Consider the following 6,000-nt stretch of genomic DNA (forward strand, 5'->3'; position numbering starts at 1 on the left):
ATTAATGTGCAAAATACTTAAAGCTCTGCACCGCCTCCAATTGACACAGAAGACTTAAACCTCGTTTAACGAGTCAAGCACACTGCAGCTAACACAGCAGCCTTCTAAAGAGAAACATCCCTTGAAGACAAAATAAATTTTCTTGTGTCGGAACACATACACAGAGAGCGTGTTTTCTGTGCTGACAGCCATCCTGACACCCTGGGCCAGATTGGGGATGAGGAAGAATAATGCTGTGTTTGTACACCCCAGTTTCCATGTCTGAGAGAACCTAGCCATTGTTTGCACACAATGTATATGTGTCTGTATATATAGTGTCTGTTACCACTAGCAGGAGAAGCCTGCTTTCATTTGACATAAATAAGGCAAAAGCTGATAAGAAAAATAATATTCCGCCCGTGAGGGTATGTTCTCTAGCCGTTTGTATTATGGTTCAGAATTGTATTTGGTTAATCCATATTTTTTATAGCATATTAAAATATCCAATATGGGAATGTGTGCACATTTGTGAATTTAATAGGAGCGCGATGGGCACGACCACTCGTTTAACATTACAATTAATTCAATCTATTCTCAAAATGAGCAATGGCAAATGAAAGATGATTTGCACATGCTTATCTCGGGTGGGTTTATAGTCTCCAGATGTTTTATCGCTCGCTCTATAGATACCAGAAGTGGCCCTTTCAAGCGCCAGATCGTAATACATTTTGCAAAATGCTTAGTCTTAATATATTCCTGTTGTGGAAAATAACTGTAAGATGAAGATCTCAATAAGATCAGCAAAAATATATTTTATTTGATAAGCTACAAAAGATTTTAATTATGCTCGTAATGGAGAACATTGGCCTAATGATGCAAAGGGACTCCAGAGAGACGCAGGGGCTAAGAACTGTGAAATGAGTCTGATAGGATTGCTGTAAATTCACACTAGATCGTTTGCATATCAAAGAGCAGGAAATGATTGCCGGACAAATCAATAACCTTTCCACGTGCTCTCCTCTATTCTGCCTGTCCTGTATTCTCTCATTCTCTCTTTCTGTCTTACTCCTTGATGTACCTTCATCGAAGGACACAGCCCTGACAGACAAAACATGCCAAATGATTCTGTTTGCACAAAAGCATGCTAATCCTACGTTTGTTGCTTCTCACTTGTCTTATTAAAGGCACATTGTTCTTTTGATGGAGGGAAGGATCCTTGGAGGGAAAGTTTTCTATGATGATGGTTTGTCTGGATGGGGAAGGTCACTGGTAGAGTGAGTGTCCTGTGCTTCGACAGCGGGAACAATAATTTTCCCCCCACTTTGTGCCGAGTGACAGTGGGCGAGGTATTTTTAGCCTGTGTGGCTGACAGGGCAGCCCACTCTCCCTCAATTACCAGCCAGTCCTGGTGACCCCGACACCACTGTTTACTCAGATGAAACAGCTCCCATAGACTCCTCTGATGACAGAGGTAACGGACTGGGACCAAGCGGTCTCCTTTATTTCTCTCTCTCCCCCTCTATCCTCCACTCCCACGCCCTTCTCTTATTAAACTACCATGTCCTCATTGGATCTCTGGAAACCGAGGGTCGTTCAAGATAACACCATGAATGACAATAAAATGTAGTGCTATGAAAATCTCAAATAGTATTATATTCTAGGTTTGGACAAACAGCTTTTTATTCTACCTGAGAAGGCAGCATCTGATTTAAATGGTAGACATACAGTATAACATACAGTATAACCCTGATCTCTAAATCTATGTTGGACATACAGTATAACACTGATGTCTAAATCTATGGTGGACATACAGTATAACCCTGATCTCTAAATCTATGGTGGACATACAGTATAACACTGATCTCTAAATCTATGGTGGACATACAGTATAACCCTGATGTCTAAATCTATGGTGGACATACAGTATAACACTGATCTCTAAATCTATGGTGGACATACAGGATAACACTGATCTCTAAATCTATGGTGGACATACAGTATAACACTGATGTCTAAATCTATGGTGGACATACAGTATAACACTGATGTCTAAATCTATGGTAGACATACAGTATAACACTGATGTCTAAATCTATGGTGGACATACAGTAACCCTGATGTCTAAATCTATGGTGGACATACAGTATAACACTGATGTCTAAATCTTTGGTGGACATACAGTATAACACTGATGTCTAAATCTATGGTGGACATACAGTATAACCCTGATCTCTAAATCTAAGGTGGACATACAGTATAACACTGATCTCGAAATCTATGGTGGACATACAGTATAACACTGATGTCTAAATCTATGGTGGACATACAGTTTAACACTGATCTCTAAATCTATGGTGGACATACAGTATAACCCTGATGTCTAAATCTATGGTGGACATACAGTAAAACACTGATCTCTAAATCTATGGTGGACATACAGTAACCCTGATGTCTAAATCTATGGTGGACATACAGTATAACACTGATGTCTAAATCTAAGGTGGACATACAGTATAACCCTGATGTCTAAATCTATGGTGGACATACAGTATAACACTGATGTCTAAATCTAAGGTGGACATACAGTATAACACTGATGTCTAAATCTATGGTGGACATACAGTATAACCCTGATGTCTAAATCTATGGTGGACATACAGTATAACACTGATCTCTAAATCTATGGTGGACATACAGTATAACACTGATCTCTAAATCTATGGTGGACATACAGTAACCCTGATGTCTAAATCTATGGTGGACATACAGTATAACACTGATCTCTAAATCTATGGTGGACATACAGTATAACACTGATCTCTAAATCTAAGGTGGACATACAGTATAACACTGATCTCTAAATCGATGGTGGACATACAGTATAACACTGATGTCTAAATCTAAGGTGGACATACAGTATAACACTGATGTCTAAATCTAAGGTGGACATACAGTATAACACTGATGTCTAAATCTAAGGTGGACATACAGTATAACACTGATGTCTAAATCTAAGGTGGACATACAGTATAACACTGATGTCTAAATCTATGATGGACATACAGTATAACACTGATGTCTAAATCTATGGTGGACATACAGTATAACACTGATGTCTAAATCTATGGTGGACATACAGTATAACACTGATGTCTAAATCTAAGGTGGACATACAGTATGATACGGATCTCTAAATCTATGGTAGACATGCAGTATAACACTGATCTCTAAATCCTTTTTTGTATACCTAGTATTTTCAAATGCAGGATTGGTTAATCATCCCTTTTTCCATTTTTCAACAAAACTATTCCACAGACAATAGGTTGAAAATACAGACAAGCACTTTAAAAAATGTATGTTGTTGGGACACTTGATTGATCACCGTCCTGGCAACTCAATTGTACCTCTGCAGATAGCTTAGGCACCCATACAGGACTTGATCCTCAACCTTTTCCTGTCCTTGTACCTCCGTACCCAGGTGACCATGTTCAAGCAAGCAGAATGTAGATTTAAGGTGCATAATGACATCAGTTGCAGGCCATCATCCACAGAATAAAAAATAGCCCCTATGCTCCGGGCTCTTTCAACTCTGCTGTTGCTTTTCACACAGAGCCAATACCATGGGGGGACGGTGACACCGCTATTAGTTTATTGTTCCATCCGGCAGAGACCTCTGGTGCACCACTGTTTATATTCCTGTAATCACCGGCCTAGTGATATGCAACCCTTAGGCCTAAAATATGTTACCTCCTAATGCTGCAGGAACTATTACCAATGTCGCGCTGCTGGCCAAATCAATCACTGACTGGGGGAGCGTATTACCTGCCGCTGTCCCTGATGTGCCGCTGCTGCACTGAGAACGGCTTCGTACTTCGCCACATTTTTTGCATTTGCCTTGTCACTGTCCCATTGCCCTCTCCTGGACAACTTAACTGATGTTCTCCAGCGATGAGAGCTCAGTCTGTTACAGTGCAACCTGGGAGGCCATGGAGCCACAAAACACACTTTAGCCAATCAGGCCAGGCACGGAGAGGGGGGAGCAGCGACACATGTGCACACGCATGCACATACACACACACCTGGCAGCTGCACCTGGGAGAAGGGAGAGCGGAGTGTACACTGCTATCTCACTCACTCTCCACAGGTCAAAAGGAAAGGCTTTGGGGGGAGGAGGGGAGGTGTGTGCTGGATCAAATGTATATTTATGAGAGTTATATCCTCCCAAACACATTGTTGTAATTTATAACAGATATTGTCTGACTGCTTCCAAGACTTTGAACATTAATGTCAAAAGAATTTACCGCGAGAGAAACAAATTAAAGTCCAGATAAAGAGAACAACTGGTTGTCATCCAAGTCACTCTTCAAGCTTCTACTAAATGACTTCCTTCACTTTTGGTATTAAATGACTTCCTTCACTTCTGGTACTAAATGACTTCCTTCACTTCTGGTACTAAATGACTTCCTTCACTTCTGGTACTAAATTACTTCCTTCACTTCTGGTACTAAATTACTTCCTTCACTTCTGGTACTAAATTACTTCCTTCACTTCTGGTACTAAATTACTTCCTTCACTTCTGGTATTAAATGATAACTCTATGTTATTATTCATGTCTATTGATAATGAAAATATTTTATACTGTCTCTATCAACATTTCCAGTAAGCATAAGATCAAACAATACTAAAAATAATCAATTTTATACATGTACAATATGCATTACACGCTTCCTTATTGTAAAACATTCAGGGCGGCTGTTAAATGTTTTTGTTAAATCTATTTTCCCAGAACACCATGAGAGCACAATACACTTATAATGCAATGAGATAATGAATGTTCTAATAATTTGATTGTGATATCTGAATTTGAATAAAGGGGGAAAAAGCATATCTCTGTCTGATCATCACCTCAGTGTCTAAAAGTCATTCTAATTCATTGGCTCAGTCCAAACACATAATCACCATGGTCCAAACACATAATCACCATGGTCCAAACACATAATCACCATGGTCCAAACACATAATCACCATGGTCCAAACACATAATCACCATGGTTCAAACACATAATCACCATGGTCCAAACACATAACCACCATGGTCCAAACACATAACCACCATGGTCCAAACACATAACCACCATGGTCCAAACACATAATCACCATGGTCCAAACACATAACCACCATGGTCCAAACACATAACCACCATGGTCCAAACACATAATCACCATGGTCCAAACACATAATCACCATGGTCCAAACACATAACCACCATGGTCCAAACACATAATCACCATGGTCCAAACACATAATCACCATGGTCCAAACACATAACCACCATGGTCCAAACACATAACCACCATGGTCCAAACACATAATCACCATGGTCCAAACACATAACCACCATGGTCCAAACACATAATCACCATGGTCAAAACACATAACCACCATGGTCCAAACACATAATCACCATGGTCCAAACACATAATCACCATGGTCCAAACACATAATCACCATGGTCCAAACACATAATCACCATGGTCCAAACACATAATCACCATGGTCCAAACACATAATCACCATGGTCCAAACACATAATCACCATGGTCAAAACACATAACCACCATGGTCCAAACACATAATCACCATGGTCCAAACACATAACCACCATGGTCCAAACACATAACCACCATGGTCCAAACACATAATCACCATGGTCCAAACACATAACCACCATGGTCCAAACACATAATCACCATGGTCCAAACACATAATCACCATGGTCCAAACACATAATCACCATGGTCCAAACACATAATCACCATGGTCCAAACACATAACCACCATGGTCCAAACGCATAACCACCATGGTCAAAACACATAACCACCATGGTCCAAGCAGAGCAGCAGAACACATTCTTTCTGCAGTGCTGCTTACTACGTGCTGAATATAGTAGATTAGATCTCAGCTCTGTAGGTCTCGGCTGCTGATGCATGAAAGAGTTTAGTGATGTGGAAAACAGAAA

At 40.2% G+C, this 6,000-nt stretch overlaps 1 protein-coding gene across 7 annotated transcripts in view; it reads right to left on the reverse strand.

Moving 5' to 3' along the window:
* Positions 1-6,000, reverse strand: part of LOC129851127 (forkhead box protein P1-B-like) — a 246,278-nt gene that overhangs the window by 41,729 nt on the left and 198,549 nt on the right. The window lies entirely within an intron of this gene.

Source organism: Salvelinus fontinalis, chromosome 3, assembly GCF_029448725.1.
Source record: "Salvelinus fontinalis isolate EN_2023a chromosome 3, ASM2944872v1, whole genome shotgun sequence".
NCBI lineage: Eukaryota > Metazoa > Chordata > Actinopteri > Salmoniformes > Salmonidae > Salvelinus > Salvelinus fontinalis.